The 20,471-nt window shown below is 43.5% G+C and overlaps 1 protein-coding gene and 1 long non-coding RNA gene across 8 annotated transcripts in view; one reads left to right on the forward strand and one right to left on the reverse strand.

Annotated features, from left to right (window-relative positions):
* The window catches only part of LOC105708894 (putative tripartite motif-containing protein 64B), a 233,499-nt gene that overhangs the window by 158,484 nt on the left and 54,544 nt on the right, over positions 1 to 20,471 (forward strand). The gene's annotated exons all lie outside the window — the stretch shown is intronic.
* Positions 4,671 to 11,215, reverse strand: LOC105708897 (uncharacterized). 2 transcript variants are annotated; one of them, XR_010344574.1, is made up of 3 exons: positions 11,025 to 11,215; positions 10,742 to 10,929; positions 4,671 to 5,803 (listed from the first exon to the last, which is right to left on the reverse strand). It is a non-coding gene; the product is annotated as an uncharacterized LOC105708897 (long non-coding RNA). The 2 variants fall into 2 exon arrangements; XR_010344575.1 differs by lacking the exon at positions 4,671 to 5,803 and adding an exon at positions 8,181 to 8,551.

The raw sequence follows: 20,471 nt of genomic DNA on the forward strand, positions 1-20,471 counted from the left end.
GATCTCTTGACCTAGTGATCTGTCCACCTTGGCCTCCCAAAGAAATTACAGGTGTGATCCACTGTGCCTGGACTATTCTTAATAATTTTTATTAAGTTTGCCACTGATATTTTCATTGAGGTTGCATTATATCTGTAGATGATTTTGTGTAATACAAATATTTAACAATATTAATAATGGCAGCTCATTAATGATTACTTTTTTGATGTATCAATTTCTATAATGTTTTTTAGAGTATAATGTAAGGTGCTTCAAATTTTTGATAAAATTTATTTCAAAGTACTATTACTACAGTTATTGTAGATGGAATTGTTTTTAAATTTATTCTGAGATAATTGTCAGTTTATAAAAATACTACTGACAGGCCAAGAGCAGTGGCTCATGCCTGTAATCTCAGTACTTTGGGAGGCCAAGACGGACAGATCATGAGATCAGGAGTTTGAGACCAGCTTGTCCAATACAGAGAAACCATGTCTCTACTAAAACTAAAAAATTTACCAGGCATGGTGGTGTGTGCCTGTAGTTCCAGCTACTTGGTAGGCCAAGGCAGGAGAATTGCTTGAACCCAGGAGGTGGAAGTTGCAGTGAGCCAAGAAAGTGCAATTGCACTCCAGCCTGGGTGACAGAGTGAGATTTCATCTCAAATAATAATAATAATAATAATGATAAATAGTACAAAGAAAACTGCTTATTCATATGCAGAAAAAAGTGGAACCCTGCCTTTTTTCATATAGAAAATGTAAGTCAAGATAGAGTAAAGATTTATCTGTGAGTCTTCAAGCTACAAAAATCCTAGAAAAACACTTAGAAAGTACTCTTCTACACACTGGCCTCTGGAATAAAATTCTGAATAACATCTTAAAAGTGAATGCAACAAAAATAAAAATCAAAACTTTGCATCTAATTAAACTCAAGAGCTTCTGCACAGCCAAAGAAACTATCAACAAAGAAAACAGACACCCTACTATATGAAATAAAATATTTCCAAACTGCATACAAGTGATTAATACATAGAATCTATAAGAAATTTAATTTGAAAAATCAGAAAAATAATATAGACACTTCTCAAAGGAAGACGTAAGAGTTGCCAATAAACATTCAAAAAATTCTTAACACCACAAACATCAGAGAGATGTAGATGAAAATGACAAGGTGATAACATTTCACACCAGTTAGAATGGCTGTTATTATAAGTCAAAAAATAACACTGAAGTTGTGGAGAAACCAGTATTATTGTAACTATTGGTGAGAATGCAAAAAAATTTAGCCCCTGTGGAAAGCAGTTTGGGGATTTCTCAAATAACTAAATTTAGAGTTGCCATTTAACCCATTAGCTCCATCACTTTCAAAGGAGAATAAATTTTTTTTTGCCAAAACACACTTGCACTCACACATTTATCACAGTAAAATTCACAATACCAAAAGACATAGAATTAAACAGGGTGCCTATAAATCTTAGATTGGATAAGAAAAATGAGGCACTTATACAGCATGCGATACTGTGCAGCCACAGAAAAGAATGAAGAAATGGCCTTTGCTGCAACATGAATGCAGCAGAAGGCCACTAATGTAAGCAAATTGACACAGATCAGTAAAATAGATACCACACGTTCTCACTTATATGTGGGAGGTAAATATTGGGTGCAGATGAAAATAAAGATAAAAATAAACACTAAAAAGATGAAAATAAACATCTAAAAAGATGGAAGAAGAAAGGAAGACAAGCATTGAAAAGCTACTTTCAGGTGTGATGTTCACTACTAGGGCAATGGGGATTATTAAGTATCCAAACCTCAACGCCATGAAGTACACCTATGCTGCAAATCTGCACATGTCTTCCCTGAACCTAAAATAGAAATAGCAAGATGTCTTGTGGCATAATGACATGTTTCTTTAGTTCCAAGTTAATAGTTGGAATCAGCGGTGAAAGAGAGAATTATTTACTCCTTAAGGCATAATGGTAAATGTTTCTGTACCAGGTCTCCCATGTTTTGGGTGCTATCTTCTCTGTGAGCTCTTGGCCTATAGCCCAAGATGTGTTTTATTCTCAAGTGTGCAGTTAAAATAAATGACTCTACATCTGTATTTTTTATGTATTAACTATACAGTAGACTATATCATTAATTTGTTACTCTTTTTGGGGAAAAGTGGTAGGTGATTTAATCATATTTTCTTAAGAATAGGCCGGGCACGGTGGCTCAAGCCTGTAATCCCAGCACTTTGGGAGGCCGAGGCGGGTGGATCACGAGGTCAAGAGATCGAGACCATCCTGGTCGACATGGTGAAACCCCGTCTCTACTAATACAAAAAATTAGCTGGGCACGGTGGCGCGTGCCTGTAATCCCAGCTACTCAGGAGGCTGAGGCAGGAGAATTGCCTGAACCCAGGAGGCGGAGGTTGCGGTGAGCCGAGATCGCGCCATTGCACTCCAGCCTGGGTATCAAGAGCGAAACTCCGTCTCAAAAAAAAAAAAAAAAAAAAAAAAAAAAAAAAGAATGAACCATTTTTGAAAACATGAGACTGTGAAGATTATGCTAAATAATTGAGTTAACAGGCCGGGCGCGGTGGCTCACGCCTGTAATCCCAGCATTTTGGGAGGCCGAGGGGGGTGGATCACGAGGTCAAGAGATCGAGACCATCCTGGTCAACATGGTGAAACCCATCTCTACTAAAAATACAAAAAATTAGCTGGGCATGGTGGCGCGTGCCTGTAATCCCAGCTACTCAGGAGGCTGAGGCAGGAGAATTGCCTGAACCCAGGAGGCGGAGGTTGCGGTGAGCCAAGATCGCGCCATTGCACTCCAGCCTGGGTAACAAAAGTGAAACTCCATCTAAAAAAAAAAAAAATTGAGTTAACAAAACATTTTTCTTAGAAACAGCATAGAGGTTTTATGACCATAGCCCAAGAATGATGAAACAGAGAGCATTAAGACCGCATTGCTGCAACCATTCCATCACAATCACTCTCTTGAAAAATAATAATGGGTCAAAGGAATTTTTAGAATACTTTTTTGATTCTATCAAAGTGTTAAATATTTATTTGCTTCTTTTTAAATTATTTTTATGAGCTGGAGTTTTGCTCTTGTCTCCCAGGCTGGAGTGCAATGGCACAATCTCGACTCATTGCAACCTCCACCTCCCTGGTTGGCCAGACTGATCTCCCAACTCCTGACCTCAAAGGATCTGCATGCCTCAGCCTCCAAAAGTGCTGGGATTAAAGACATGAGCCACTGCAGCCAGCCCAAAATTTTTAAATTAAAAACATTCTTGGGCCGGGCGCGGTGGCACACGCCTGTAATCCCAGCACTTTGGGAGGCCGAGGCGGGTGGATCACGAGGTCAAGAGATCGAGACCATCCTGGTCAACATGGTGAAACCCCGTCTCTACTAAAAATACAAAAAATTAGCTGGGCATGGTGGTGCGTACCTGTAATCCCAGCTACTCAGGAGGCTGAGGCAGGAGAATTGCCTGAACCCAGGAGGCGGAGGTTGCAGTGAGCCGAGATCGCGCCATTGCACTCCAGCCTGGGTAACAAGAGCGAAACTCCGTCTCAAAAAAAAAAAAAAATTCTCAGCAATTTAATAGACCTGAGATTTGAAAAAAAAAAAATTGTTTACCCAGCACTTTGGGAGGCCAAGGTGGGCAGATAACATGAGATCAGGAGTTCAAGACCAGCCTGGTGAATATAGCGAAACTAAAATATACTACTAAAAATACAAAAATTAGCTGGGCGTGGTAGCATGCACCTATAGTCCCAGCAACTCAGGAGGCTGAGGCAGGAGAATCACTTAAACCTGGGAGGCAAAGGTTGTAGTGAGCCAAGGTTGCACAACTGCACTCCAGCCTGGTGACAGAGTGAGATTCCATCTAAAAAAACAAACAGAAAGCACCAAATTAGTGATGAAAAATATTTACTTTTAACAGATTTTTGACCTTATGTATACGAACACTAAGTCAAACCTAATATAATAGATTTGACTTTTTAAATTCTTGTAAATATCTGTCACTGCAGTGAAAAATCAAATTATTTAAATATACTTTCTAAATAATTTTGATTAAAGCATTCTGTATTTTAATGGGGTGCCAGTATTCATATAGTATGCCCAACCACCCATTTCCTTACTATTGTGCCATTTTATAAAATAAGACTGAATTTGTGGAGACATTTTTAAAGAAACCAATCTTTTCTACAAAAGGATTTATATATCAAAAATAGAGGTGTTAGTGCCACCTTATATACATAGTTTGCTGAACTCTACAGTAATTTGTAAAGTTCTTTTGTGTACACCAATCTTAGATTTTCTGAAACAAAACGTTGGGTTTTTTTAAATGTTAAATTTAATATACAAAGTCCAAAATATATCCAGACAGACAAAAACCGTGGCTGCCATGTTAAAGAGCAAATATTTCAGCACGATACATGGTTCTGTGTCTGTACCAATGAAAAACCAGGTTTTGAAGTTTTCAAATCACAAACGGCATTATTTGTGAGTCTGAGCCTTAAATATGTATAACAAATACACACAGTTTACTCTTCATAATTTAAAATATACTGTATTTTGAACAATTCAAGTAATGTAAGACGATTGAAAACTTCATAAGCCATGCAAGAGTCAACTGCATTTTCAAAATTATAAGAACTTTAAAAAAGTAAACTAAACCATGACAGATTAGTTTTTAAAAATGATTTTTTATTTGCCTTTGTGATGAGAATCAGCTTTATTCATTTTGGAACAAACAGGAAATGATGCAGTTGTAGCTTTCTGGGTGGTGACTGCGATGGTATTTACTGTCCTGGGGATGGTGGGATGCAGTTGACCATAATAATCAGCACCTTGCCATGCTCACTGCTGTCATTTCTGTGACTAAGATTTGTTTCCCAGACTCATTCATCAACTCCATTTCCATCATGGCGTGAACTGGTTCTCACTGCTTTAGCATCTGCCTTTGGTTTCTACTAATTTTCTTTGACTTTCATTTTTCTTGTTCATCTCTGGTGGTTGCTTTGCAGCTCCACTTTGAGGAGTTCAGGCAGCTTCACCCTCAGCCACTCCAACATTCCATCCATTTGGCTCACGCTCTAGGGCAGTTTCTCCTGGTTCTTCTTTCCTCGCATCAGAGATGTGTCAGCAGGGCCTGATTTTCAGGAACCATGGGTACTGCCTCCTCTGGCCTGCAGGGCATCTCCTGCATTTCTGACCACACTGGTTCCAGCTGCTGTCTGGCCAAGCACAGAAGGAACTGCAGCAGCAGCAGGAGCACCCACTCCCTGGATCGCCCAGCTCAGGGACACATTAGCTGCAACCTTGGGTCGAGGCCCAGCTCTGTGCACAGAAAGGCAAGGTCAACCAGAGCATTTCCCACAGCTGGGTGAGCTCTTCTTGGCCTGTGGGGCCAGTTCCTCCCCCTGGCTCTCTGCTGCCACCTCCCCTTCCACCAGAGGGATGCTCAGGATGGCGCACGGGCCTGGAGACACTGTGAAGAGTCCAGGATTATGAGGAAGGCCTGGGCCAGGCAGCCTCAGGCCCAGAGCTGGTCAGTGCTCCTCATGCCTGAACAGAGATCAGCCAGTGCCACCATGGGGATGACGGAGGGACCCAGGTTCCTCAGCCAGTCTCCCTTTGCACCAGAAGAGGAGAAACTATTTCCAAAACAAAAAAAGTATAGAGTAGAACTTGCAGATCTAACCCAGTCAAGTTTTCATTCTTTTTCTTTTTTTTCCTTTTTTTTTTTTTTGATGTCTTTCTTTCTCAAATTATGCTTGCCTAATGGAAGATTTTATGTTCCATCTTCACATGAAAATCTAAATGTAATTATAATGGTCACAAATTAAGAAAACAATACACTTTACATTTCTTTGCCTAATGCTGAGGTAACATTAAACTTTACATAGTGCTTTCTGATTCTTAATGTTTATTACCTTTAATTTGATTCTATTAACTAAACTGTAGTAAGTAATAATAAATTCTTGATTTACATAGCTTGACAGTTTACAGAGGACATGTATTCATTTATTTAATCAATGTATGTTGAGCATACACATGCTATACTTTTTGCTAGCCTTGAGAGATAAAATTAAGAAAGTATTGGCCAGGTGCAGTGGTTCACACCTGTAATCCCAGCACTTTTGGAGGCTGAGGTGGGCAGATTATGAAGTCAGGAAGTCAAGACCAGCCTGACCAACATAGTGAAACCTAATCTCTACTAAAAATACAAAAATTAGCTGGGCATGGTGGCACATGCCTGTAGTCTCAGCTACTTGGGAGGCTGAGGCAGGAGAATTGCATGAACCTGGGAGGCATACGTTGTGGCGAGCTGAGATCACACCCACTGTCCTCCTTAATAAATAAATAAATAAATAAATAAATAAATAAATAAGGAAGATAAAAAGAAATGAAAGAAAGCATTGATCTCTACTCTCAGGAAACTTTCAGTCAGCTTCATAAAATCCTCACACACTCTTGTAAAGTACATACCTCTAAAGTCTTCTATAAGCCTCCTACCCCAAAGTGACCACTATCTGAAATTTTTATCATTTACTTTATGCAATTTTATCTGTCAACAGTATACATATTAATGTTGCCTGTTTTTTTGCCTGTATACATATGCTACCATAAATTTTGATCTGTGTCTTGCTTTTTTACTTATATATTTTTTCCCTACTTTTCCATGTTGCTTTGCATAGCTCTAGTGTTTTTATGTGCCTTTAGAACTAGTGTTGTATATATGTTTCCTGGATTAGACCAGTGTCTTTAACAGTTAGAAGAGCAGGATCAGAGTACCTGTGTAACCTTGGGCAAGTTTCTTAACCTCTCTGATTCCTTCATTACTTAGAGATAATAAAATGGCAGTGAAATCCATGTTGTTCTTTGAATGTTATAATAAATTAGATAAAGTTACATTAAGAACAATAAAACATTACAAAAGACAAAAGAGAATACAGATATATTCAAGACTTAAACATAAGATAATTTTTAAAACAATTTTATGTTATCAAATTTGAAAATGTAGATAAAACTACCTTTATTTTTTCCAGAAAAGCAAGTGACAAAAAACTGATTGAGGAATAAATAAAAAAGATAAATTGAAAAATTGAAAAAAATGTTTTTAATTTTACACACCTAAAAAGCACATATCTTATAAAAGAACAGCTTGATAAATTTTTACAAAATGCATATACTGTGAACCCAGCACCCAGTGATGGAAGAGTGTGAATAACCTGGCACTCTCCCTCCTTTATTCTCCTTTCCAATCACTGTTTAACCAAGAGAAACTTATATTCTGGATGTTTATATAATAAATAATATTTGCCTATGTTTGAACTTTAGATTAATACAATAAGTTCTCATTTTTGTCTAGGTTATTTGGTTTAACATTGTGACATTAATCTCTGTTGCTGCTCGTGGTTTGCATATTCATTGATCTACAGTGTGACATATAAATACACTGCAATTTATTTATTCAACTGTTCATGAACATTTTGGTAATTTTCCAGGTTTTTCAGTGTTTCTGTAGACCATCTTGTACATTTTTAAAGATCATTTTGTGCCATTATGTAGATACTTAACCACAAATATAATTAAAGTATATGTCTATCTTCAGCTTGTGTAGGCATTGGAAAGCCCTCTTCTAGAATGTAGCACCAACTTATACTAGTGGCACTATATGAGGATTACTTATTATCTAATTATCTTTATTTTTCAAACCATACAGTGTAAACTTTGTGTTTAGAGGCCTTTAATTTCATTCACCATAGTATCTGGAATTTTTAATTAAACAAATAAATTTGATTTGACTTTGAAGCATTTATTTTTTAAAAAATAACTGTGGTAAATTTGATTTATTTATCTTTCCCTGAACATTTTTTTTTTTCCTACAGCATTGTTTCTTTACATATAAGATTTATCTACCCAAATTTTTTTTCTTATTTCAGTAAGCCTCATTTCATCTCAGGAGATGCTGTAATGAAGCAGATGCAATTTCAGCATGGTTTTGAAGAAGATAGGCTTTGGCTGACCAGGTGAGCCATAAGCAATTGTAAATAACACCTTCTAAATATATAGAATTTATATATTTTTTCTTTTTTTCTTTTTTTTTTTGGAGACAGAGTTTTGCTCTTGTTACCCAGGCTGGAGTGCAATGGCGTGATCTTGGCTCACCGCAACCTCCACCTCCTGGATTCAGGCAACTCTCCTGCCTCAGCCTCCCGAGTAGCTGGGATTACAGGCACGCACCACTGTGCACATTGCTGAATTTACATATGACAGTCACAACTCTAACTGTGGATGATGTCCACATGTGTGACTCAGGACCTCACCAGTGTGTTCTGTCCATGTGTAAGAGTGACAATTCTAATTGTTGACTCAGTGTGCCTATGGGATGCACAATCTCACCTGTGTATTGGTGCTTGAGTGTCATCACCTTCTGTGACATTACCACAAGTAGAAAACAGAAGACCTTACCGATTCCCCTAATTCCAGCCAAGAGAGTAAAAATCTTTTCTATCAGTTGGGTTCACATATGAGAGTCATGTCGTCATCACTCCTGTGAGCTAGGCCAGTGGGAAGAGACCAAACAGGAGAGTCACACTGATTGAATGTTGGTCTAGGAATATTTCAAGAAACCTCTCTATTCGTGGCCCTGGCAAGAAAGTAACATTACTTGATTGCTGAACTCAGCAGTATGTCACAATGCCACTTGTGGGCAGGGCCCAGCCTAGAGAACCACATCACCTTGGTCCTGTGCAAAGCAGTATTTCACAATTAACTCAGTTTACAGGGCTCAGGAAGGAGAGGAAAGTCACATCATCTAGGTTCTAGCCTATTGGATAGGTCACAATGCCTTTTTTGGCAGAATTCAGGCAGCAGAGTCAGATCATTTGGGTGTAGGGCCCAGCAATATGCCAAAATCCTCACTGACATCAGGGGCCATGCAGGAAGAAAGAGTCATGTCACCTAGGTGCCATGCAGGGAATATGTCACAATCCACCTGTGGACTTAGCCCTGGCCCCAGGATAACATGTCACGAGCACTAATTTCTGAAATATATCACAATGCCCTCTGTGGTACAGGCCAGAGCAGAAATATGACATCACCTAGGTGCTACACCTAGCAATATATCACTGTTTATTCTGTGGGCAAGGCCCAAGCAAAAGAATTATATCATCTAGGTGATGGACCCATGATATGTCACAGTGGTCCCCTTGTGTAGGGACCAAGCAGAAATGAAAAGTCACATCATTGTGTTTTGGACCTAGGAATATGTCACAATGGCTGGTGTAAGCAGTGCTTAGGCAGAAGAGTCTCATTATCTAGGTGCTGGGCCCAGAGATACGTGGAAATCTTCCTGTGAGCAGAGCACAGGCAGGTGAGGAAGGTCATATCACCTAGGTGGTAGGCCTAGAGATATATCACAATTCCCCCTTTAGACCAGGCCAGTGAAGAAAAGTCACATCACCCAAGAGATAGTCCCCACACTATATCACCTAGCCCCTTGTAGACAGGGCCCTGATATAAGCTGAAAATCACATTACCTAAGTGCTGGTCTCAGTGACATCTTATAATTCACTTTGAGGACAGACAGAGGGAGGTCATGTCACCTAGGTACTGAGCCCAGTGACATATCACTATTCTCTTTGAGGGCAGGGCCCAGGAGAGTCACATCACCAGGATGCTGGGTTCAGTGCTGTGTCAAAAATCTCTCCTACGACCAGGGCCAAGACAGGAGAAAAGAGTGACATGGTTTGGCTGTGTCCCCACCAAAATCCCACCTTGAATTTTAATAATCACCATGTGTCAAGAGCAAGGCCAGGTAAATATAATTGAATTATGGAGGTGTTTCTCCTATACTGTTCTTGGGGTAGTGGATAAGTCTCATGAGATCTAATGGTTTTATGAAGGGAGTTCCCCTGCACAGGCCTTTGTGCCTGCCAACACGTAGCATGCCTTTTTGCTCTTTCTTCATCTTTTACCATGATTGTGAGGCCTTCTCAACCATGTGGAACTGTGAGTCCATTAAACCTATTTCTTTTTTAAATTACCTAGTCTTGAGTATGACTTTGTTAGCAGTATGAGAACAGACTGATGTTGAGAGTCATATTTTAGCTGATAGACCCATGCATATATCACACTGCCCTCTGTGGGCAGAGTCCATGCAGCAGAGTCAAACCACTTGAGTATTGGGCCCGGGGTTTTGTAGCAATCACAGTGTGGGCAGCACCTATTCAGAAGAGGACATCCACTTCATCCAGGTGATGGGACCAGAGATATGTCACAATGCCCCTTTTGGGCAAGGCCCAGGTCATAGAGGAGAGTCATCTCACCTAGTTCTATTTTTATTTTTTTGTGTAAGGCATAGAAAAAAAATCACATCACCTAGGTTCTGGGTTCAGTGATATGTCACAATTTTTCCTATTCGTAGGGAAGAGGCTGAAAAGTCACCTTACCTACATGCTGCGTACAGTGATATGTCACAATTTTCACTAAGAACAGAGTTTTGGCAGGTAAAAGAGTCCCATTACTTATGTGATGAGCACAAAGATAGATCACAATGCCTTTTGTGGGTGGCCAAGGCCAGGCAGGAGAGTAACATCGCCTGAGTCCTGGGCTCAGCAACATGTCACAATCCCCCCTTGGGCATTGCCGAGGCATGAAATGGGAGTTACATCACCTTGGTGATACCTCCAAATACATGTCAAAATTTACCCTAAAAGCAAGGCCTAGAAAAAACAGGGATATATTACCTAGGTGCTGGGTCCAGTGATAGGTTGCAATCTCTTCTGTGAGCCAGAACCAGACAGGAGTCACATCACATCGATGATGGATGGGGAGACATGTCACACTATTCTCCATAGGCAGAGCTTGGGTAGGAGAGTTAAATCATCTAGATTGAAGGCCAAGCTCTATGTCACAATGACCCCTATGACCAGGACTGAATCAAGAGAAAAGTGTCACATCATTTAGCTGTTGAACACGTTAATATGTCACAATAATAGAGCAGCCCCGCAGCACACAGGCTGACCTTACCTGGAAATCCCAGCGGGGACAGCCTTCAAGGAGACGCACCCCAACAGCGTCTGGGCAGGCCTGAAGCATCTAGGGGGTCCTTGGGGATCCATCGCCCTGGGCATCCCTGAAGCTCCGCTGGACCTTTTCTCAGCCTGGTTCTGCCAAGCCGGACTCCGGAAATCGCGGGACCGTGGCGACGATCGCCGTGAGGGGGGGGGGCCGTCGCCCAACGCCCAGGCAATGCCGCAATGGGCCCCTGCCTGGCCAAGCCGCTGAGATGGTTCCCCAGGACACGGCGGCCGTCACTGTGACGCGAGCCCCGGCTCAGCACTCGCGCTTCTGAGGCCCCGCTTGCGCATGCGCATTGCCGTGCCCGGCCGGCCGGCCGCAGTGTCAGCGCTCTCCCACCGCAGCCGCACAGGACAAGGCTGGAGGCGGTGCCCGGGTCGGTCCCTGGAAGGAGGCTGCCTGCCACAAGCAGCGCAGGAGCCCAGCAGTTCTGACCTCCGTACCTCTTTGAGCCGGCTTTCCTGATCGGATCAGCTGGTGGAGGAGGGCGCTTCAGATCGTCATGTGGGCACTAGGGACTGCCCTCCTCATGGAATCCCGGATGGCTTGGAAGGCGTGGGCCGAGGTCGGGTCCCATCGAGCTGGAGATTCAGTCTGATGAGGTGTGGCGGGGGTCGGTGGACCCCAGAATCATGGGCCTGAGACCCTCGAGGAGGGGGTCAGCAGAACATTCCCCTGCTCCGTGAGCTCACTGCCCCACTTCGACATGGGCCACCCACCAAGGGGCCCTGCCTCGGTCTCCAAGTCCAGGGACCTCTGCTTCTCAGCAGTGCTGATGGAGAAGGCACTACCGCTGAGGGCCCCTGCTTTGCCAAGCCGCTGAGACGGTTCCCCAGGCCATGGTGGCAGTCACTGTGATGCGAGCCCCGGCCACAAGCAGCGCAGGATCCTGAGAGTTCAGAAGGAAAGAGCAGCAATCCCAGCCTGAGGCAAAGGTGGTAACACCTGGAACTGGCCTCCCACGGGTTCAGATCAGGTGGAGAGAGCATCTCAGAAGCTGTTTGGGGTGATTCCAATCCAGAGACAGATGTCCTGGCATGCCACTGAGTACCCCCAAGAAAGCCAAGCACAAAATGCTAACAGAGCTTAGTCACTTTATTGTTTTCATGCAAAACAGAATATTCTTGGTACAAAGTGTTTAGATCAAATCATGTTCATCGCCTGTATACAGAGAACTTTGTCAACTTCCCTCGTCAAGAGACAAATCATTCGCTCTGTTATAAATGCAGATTGTTACTCTTATTGACACCTAAACCCAGAGTGTAACCATACTTCGGAGGCTGAGACATGACAGTCACTTGAACCAGGAGGCAGAAGTTACAGTAAGCTGAGATCATATTACTGCACTCAAGCCTGGGTGAGAAAGCAGGACTCCCATCTCAAAAAAAAAAAAAAAAAAAAAAAAAAAGCCAGGTGTGTTGCCATATACCTGTGGTCCCAGCTACTTTGGAGGCTGAGATGGGAGGATCACCTGAGCATGGGAGATTTAGGCTGCAGTGAGCCGTGATCATACCACTGTACTCCAGCCTGGGCAACAGAGTGAGACATTGTCTAAAAGAAAGAAAGAGAGAGAAAGAAAAGAGGGAGGGAGGGAGAGAGGGAGGGAAAATCTAGCTGTGTGTGGTGGCTCACATCTGTAATCCTCACTTTGGGATGCCAAAGTGAGAGGATAGCTTGAGCCCAGGAGTCAAAGGCTGCATAAGCCAAAACTGATTTCATCTCTGCACTCCAGCATGGGCCGCAGAGTGAGACCCTGTCTCAAAAACAAAACAACAACAAAAAACTTTAGATTATGATAGCAGCCATGGTTTCACACGTGTACCAGCATGATTAGGAGGGGTATGATTTGTTCATATTAACACCAAAGTGTATTAGCAACACCGTTAGGAATAGTGATATGTGAATATTTTTAATGGTTCAAATAATTTCAGGGAAAAAACTCAATCAGCACAATTTATCATGTTAACAGTATAAAATAGGAAAAACCTACCAAGAACTGTTTGAGTGACTGCATTAGACTGCAGGGTGGTGGGGGTGCAGGGAGGGGATGAATGACCCTGTTTGATGTCACTTGATTTAAAAGTTGTAGGGAGAGGCTGGGTGCAGTGGCTCATGCCTGTAATTCTAGCACTTTGGGAGACCAAGGTGGGTGGATCACTTGAAGTCAGGAGTTCGAGACCAGCCTGATCAACGTAGCAAAACCCTGTCTCTATTAAAAATACAAAATATTAGCTGGGTGTGGTGGCAGGCACCTATAATCCCAGGTATTTGGGAGGCTAAGGCCTGTGAATCACTTGAATCCAGGAAGCAGAGGTTGCATTGAGCCAAGGTCATGCCACTGCACTTCAGCCTGAGTGACAGAGCGAGACTCTGTCTCAAGAAAAAAAAAAAAAGTGAAACTGTTAAAAAAATAATAGGGGATACAATGCAGATCTAGGAGGCAGGCAGCAGCTAGCTTGGTCTGTGGTTCAGCAAGATCAGCCTGGATTGGGGCTCCAATCTGTTTCTGTTTTCTCACCAGCAGTTTCACTGTGCTGTAAGGCATTAATGAAGCGATGGGTGAAGGGTTGGAGAGTGCTCTTATCTGCTATTACCCCTCACCTTTACCATGATTCTGACATCTGAGGCTGAAGAAAATGATAAGACTGGCCAAGCAGGATGGCTCATGCCTGTGATCCCAGCACTTTGGGAGGCTGAGGAAGCCAGATCATTTGAGGTCAGGAGTTTGAGATCAGCTCGGCCAAAATGGTGAAGCCCCCATCTACTAATAACACAAAAATTAGCTGGGCATACCGGTGCACATCTGTAGTCCCTGCTACTTGGGAGGCTGAGGTACAAGAATTGCTTGAACCTGGGAATTGAGGTTGCAGTGAGCTAAGATCTTGCCATTGTACTCCAACCTGGGCAACACAGTGAAACTGTGTCTCAAAAAAAAAAAAAAAAAAAAAAAAAAAAAAAAAAGAAAAAGAATAAAAGAAAGTGAAAAGATGGCCCAGACTCTGCTTGGGGTTCCACAGTAAAAGTTCCCAGATAAAGTAGCCTCTTATGAATATTCTCCCAAGGGTTGGTATGATGACTCATGCCTGTAATCTCAGCACTTTGAGAGGTCAAGGTGGGAAGATCACTTGAGCCCATGAGTTTGAGATCAGCCAGTAAAACATGATGTGATCCCATCTAGACAAAAAATAAAACAATTAGCTAGGTATGGTGGTGTGCACTTGTAGTCCCTACTACTAGAGAGGTTTTGGCAGGAGGATCACTTGAGCCCAGGAATTGGAGGCTACAGTGAGTTATGATTGTGTCACTGCACTCCAGTCTGGGTGACAGAACAAGACTTTATCTCTATAAAAACTTCTTTTGACAAAAGAAAATATTCTTCCAGGAAAATCTAGAAGACATAGCATCTCAGACATTTGAAAATTGTAAGCATATGAATGGAAGAAACCCAGGTGTGGTGATAATCTTTATTTAGTGTGAACTATGCAAAAAAAGTGACCCAATGGCTGGGCACAGTGGCTCATGTCTAATTTTGGAAGCTGAGATAGGAGCATCACTTGAGCCCAGGAATTATAGACTAGCCAGGGCAACATAGCAAGATCCCATCCCTATAATTTTTTTTTAATTAGCTAGTCATGGTGGCATAAGCCTATAGTTCCAGCTACTCTGGAAGCTGAGGTAGGAGGATCACTTGAGCCCAGGAATTGGAGGCTGCAGTGAGCTATGATCATGCCACCTCATTCCAGCCTGGCAACAGAGTGAAACCCTGTCTCTAAATAAAAATATTAAATATAAAAGAACCTAGAATGTAAGCCCCACAGAGGGTTTACATATTCCAAATGCCTAGACTTGTGCCTGGAATCATGCTCAGCAAATATTTGTTGAATAAATAAGACAAAGAAAATAAAAAGTCTAACATACATCTAATCAGGTTGCAAAGAAGTAGACAGAATTGAAGAAACATATTATATGAAGAGGAAACAGTTGAGAAACTTCCAGAATTGATGAAAGTTGTGAATGAAAAGCACAAGAACATTAAACATTATAAATAAAAAGAAATCCATGCTGGGCGAGGTGGCTCATGCCTGTAATTCCAGCAATTTGGGAGACCAAGACAGGCAGATCCTCTGTGGTTCGGAGTTCAAGACCAGCCTGGCAAACATGCCATTGCTACTAAAAATACAAAAATTAGCTGATGGGGTGGCACCATCTCTAATCCCAGCCACATGGGAGGCTGAGGCAGGATAATCGTTTGAACCTGGGAGGTGGAGGTTGCAGTGAGCCTAGACTGCACCACTGCACTTCAGCCTGTGTGACAGAGCAAGGCTCCATCTCAAAGATAGATAAATAAATAAATAAATAGATAAATAAATGAAAATAAAAAGAAATCCACACATAGGTGCATTATATGAAATATATTTGTTAGAATGCCAAAGACAAAGATCCAAGCAGGATTCACAGGGCATAGTCTTAACAGTAACTTTCTTTTTCTCTCCCAATTTGTCCTTAAACCTCTTCAAGCAGGGTTTGTCCTGCCCCTGTTATGTAAGAAAAGCTTGGACAGGCCCTTCCACTTCACCAGCTCTCAAAAAGTCGATGAGGCTGGATACAGTGGCTCATGCCTATAATCCCAGCATTTTGGGAGGCAGAGGTGGAAGGATTGCTTGAGACCAGGAGTTCGAGAACAGCCTGGGCAGCATAGCCAGACACCAAAATCTACAAACAAACAAAGGCTGGGCATAGTGGGTCACACCTGTAATCTCAGCACTTTGGGAGGCCAAGGCAGGTGGATGACCTGAGGTTGGGAGTTCGAGACCAGCCTGACCAACAGAGAGAAAACCTGTCTCTACTAAAAATACAGAAAAATTAGCCAGGTGTCATGGCACCTGCCTGTAATCCCAGCTACTCAGGAGGCTGAGGCAGGAGAATCACTTGACCACGGAGATGTATGTTGTGGTGTGCTGAGATCACACCATTGCACTCCAGCCTGGGCAACAAGAGCAAAACAGCATCTCAAATGAAAAACAAAAACAGAAATAAGTGAGCTGGGCATGGTGCTGCGTGTCTGTTGTCCCAGCTACTAGGGACGCTGAGACAACTTGAGCCCAGGAGTTCAAGTCTGCTGTGAGTTATAATCATGCCATTGCACTCCAGCCTGGGCAACAGAGCAAGACCCTCTTTCCAAAAAGAAGAAGAAGGAGGAGGAGGAGGAAAGAAGAAAATAAAGAAGAAGAAGAATTACAAACATAACCTCAATTCAGGACCTAAAATCTTAGGCACCCATCCACTGCCAGGGAGGGATAACAAGCTCTCCAAGGGGTCTTCTTACAGCCCACCTTCCCTATGGGCTTTGGCTGGGAGATAGCGACCCCACCCTCACCTTGAAGGTGGGATTCCCCATGCAGCTCTGTCCAAGCCTGTAGTTCTCAACCGGGGGCATGCTTGCCCACTAGGGGACATTTGGCAGTATCTAGAGACATTACTGGTGGCCACAACAGGGCCATGCTACTGGCATGTAGGGAACAGAGGCCAGGGATGCTGCTAAATACCCTACATGGATCTTATGCCACCTGGAACCTCTGTAGCACCAAGGTTAAGCCAGTGCTTTGAAGCAATTATCCTCACTAATTTTTTCTCATTGCCAACAGCTGGGGCCTCCTTTGGTAAGTTCTGATGTAGATGAATTGTCTAATACTGCCTTATAACTCACAGGGCTGTAGATTTGTGCTCAAGAGACAGCACCAGCCAAGTGTGGGGCTCATGCCTGTCATCCCAGCACTTTTCAAGGCCAAGGTGGGAGGATCGCTTAAGGCCAGGTGTTTGAGACCAGGCTGGGCAACCCAGTGAGATTCCCATCTCTACAAAAAAAAAAAAAAGATACATAGACAGACAGAATTTTGCTCTTGTTGCCCAGGCTGGAGTGCGGTAAGACAATCTTGGCTCACTGTAACCTCTACCTCCTGTGTTCAAGTGATCCTCCTGCCTCAGCCTCCTGACTAGCTGGGATCACAGGCACATGACACCACATCCAGCTAATTTTTTGTATTTTTAGTAGAGATGGGGTTTCACCATGTTGGTCAGGATGGTCTTGAACTCCTGACTTCAGATGATCCACATGCCTCAGCCTCCTAAAGTGCAGGGATTACAGATGTGAGCCACTGTGCCCAGCATATATATATTATATATATATATGTATATTTGCATATATTTAGTATATATATATACTAAAATATACAAATAGCTGGGACCACAGAGTGTGCTACTGTGCTTGGCCAATTTATATATATATATAAATTTTTATATATATATAATATATATATTATATAAATTATTAATTTACATATGTACGTGTGCATATATATATTATATATATATATAATTGGCCAAGCACAGTGGCACACTCTGTGGTCCCCGCTATTCAGGTGGCTGAGGCAGGAGGATTGCCTGATCCTGGGAGGTCAAGACTGCAGTGAGCTATGATTGTGCCACTACACAGTACACTGCAGCCTGGGCAACAGAGCAAGTACTTGTCTCAAAAAAAAGAAAGAAAAGAAAGAGAGAGAAAAAGAAAAGGAAGAAGAAAGAAGAAAGAAAGAAGAAAAGAAAGAAAGAAGGAAAGAAAGAGAAAAAGAGGCAGCACAGAAAGAGAGAAAGAAAGAAAAAGAGGTAGCACCTTGCAGCAGCTGAGACCCAAGTTCCAACTCTGACTTGGGCAGGCACCAGCCTGTGGCCCTGGGCAAAGCCCTTCCCTCCCCAGCCTCAGTTTTCTCATCTATAAATTGGGAACATAAGCCTCAGATGTGAAGGTCACAGCAAGAAATGTTGGGAATCATGATTTATGTAGTGGTGGGGGAGGACATCCTCCTCTGAGTCACTCCTGGGTTGTGGCCCTGGGTCCAGCTTTGGGAAAAAGAATAAATAAAGCTTGTAGCATCCATGTTTTGGGGGTGGGGACTGAACCAGTGTGGTCTGAAGCAGGGGGCATGGTGTCTTTATGACACTCACCCCAAGGTGCGCAGCACTGGCCTTTGGAAGGCAGCTCCATGGCAAGGAGTGATGGTAACAACTAGTGCAGCAACGCTCTCCTTCCAATCTCGTGTTGGGGGGAGCTCAGAAGTGGGGACTTCTAGGCTAGGCATGGTGGCTCAGGCCTGTAATTCCAGCACTTTGGGAGACCAAGCAGGCAGATACCTGAGTTCGAGACCAGCCTGGCCGACATGGTGAAACCCCATCTCTACTAAAAATACAAAAATTAGCTGGACACAGTGGTTCATGTCTGTAATCCCAGTGCTTTGGAAGACCAAGGCAGGTGGATCATTTGAGTTCAGGTGTTCAAGACCAGCTTGGCCAACAGGGTAAAAACCTGTCTCCACTAAAAATACAATTTATCGGGTTGTGGCAGGTGCTTGTAGTCCCAGCTACTCGAGAGGTTGTGGCAGGAGAATCACTTGAGCCTAGGAGGTGAAGGTTGCAGTGAGCCGAGATTGCGCCACTGCAGTGCACGCCAGCCTGGTGACGGAGCGAGACTCCGTCTCAAAAAAAAAAAAAAAAAAAAAAAAAAAAAAAAAAAAAAAATCGGGACTTCTCTTGCTCCACTTCTTCTCTTTGCTCTGCCTGCCAGGCAAACATTGATAAAACTCTCCAGGTCCAATGGGGAGACATTTGTTTTCTCCTTTTGTGGAGCCCTGGGGTGAAGAACGGGAGGGGAGGCTGGAGAGTGGGCGATGCCACACACCCCTGGGCGGCAAGAGACCCACCAGCTAAGTCTTGCCTGTGATGCCTCCCATTCACCACCAGGTGTCACCCTCGGCCTTCTCACCGTGGCTAGGCCGTTGTACCCTCTGGTCCAGGCCAGACTTTAGGGCTGTAGAGGGAGACACAGAAGGCCAGGTTTGCACGCAGGAGGAAGAAAGGGGACCCAGGACTCTCAGCGCTGGCCCCACAGCTCCCTGTCACCGTGGCCTCCCAGACTTGGTTCAGGCCTCTCTGTGAGTATCCGTGTGTGACCATGCTTCCGTCCTTGGGAGAGAGGCCAGCCAGGATGTGGACATTCATTCCCTCTAAGGGGCCATGCCCGGCCAGAACTGCCCTGGCCTCCCTCCTCCCATGCAGCGCTGTCTCCCTTCCCCACACGCTGGGCTCCCTCCACAGAGCTGCCCCTGGCCTGCCTTCTCTCTCCTCAACACTCCCCATCCCATCCCCCTGGCAGACCTCAGCTGGGTAATCACCCTGGTCCTGTTCTCATTCCCCAATAGAGGCTGGGAAGTGTCTGAGACTGAAGGTGGGGTCCAGTGTAAATTCAGGAGGAACAGAGTATAGGACGAATAACCAGGACGCTTAGTTTTAGAAGCTTCTCTGGTACCTTGGACAAAGCTGTGGGCTCTTTCTCTGGAGCTACCAGCAGAGGGAAGGACCTGCTGCCTCCAGGGCAGCTCTAGCCCCTTCTAAACCCCTTGTGGCTGCCCTCTCCCACTGCTACAGCTGCCCCTTCCAGCTGGCCCGATGCACAGCCATGCCTCATTTTCCCAGCAGCCCCGAGCCTGGAGTTCACCAGGAGCTCCTTCACGACCCCACACTAGGTCCACAGCCTGCATTCCATCATGTTCAGCACACTCTGGGCTCTGTACCCGGCCCCCAGCTCAGGCCTCAGATCTTGCCTCCAACCCGACACCCTCAGGTCTTTCCAAGTGACCCACACATGCATGCACACATGGACGCAGAGACACAGACACACATACACAGAGACACACACACATGTGCATATCATACATACACACAGAGGCACATGCACACATTATACATACACATGTACATATCATCCATACACATGTACACACACAGATACATGTACACAGAGACACACACATGCACACATCATACATACACATGTACACACAGGTACACACATGCAGAGACACACATGTACTCATCATACATACACATGTATGCACACAGATACACATACACATGCACACACACATATACACATACATACACATATACACACAAACACATACACACACAAACACTACAGACACATGTACACAGACAGCAATATATACACATACATGTACACATATACACATACACACATACATATGCAGGTGTTACACACAGACACACACAAATATATACACACAGATACACTACAGACCCATGTACACAGACACAAAAATATATACACAGACACACAAATACACATACACACACATACACACCAATACATTACAGACATGTACACAGACACAAATACACACACAGACACAAACACACTACTACACACAGACACATACACACAAACATATACATACACACAAACACTACAGACACATGTACACAGACACACACAAATACCACACATACACAAACCCTACAGATATGTACACAGACACAAATACA

The sequence above is a fragment of the Aotus nancymaae genome, unplaced genomic scaffold, assembly GCF_030222135.1.
Source record: "Aotus nancymaae isolate 86718 unplaced genomic scaffold, 86718_ANA_hifiasm-v0.15.2.pri h1tg000029l, whole genome shotgun sequence".
In the NCBI taxonomy this organism is placed as follows: Eukaryota; Metazoa; Chordata; class Mammalia; order Primates; family Aotidae; genus Aotus; species Aotus nancymaae.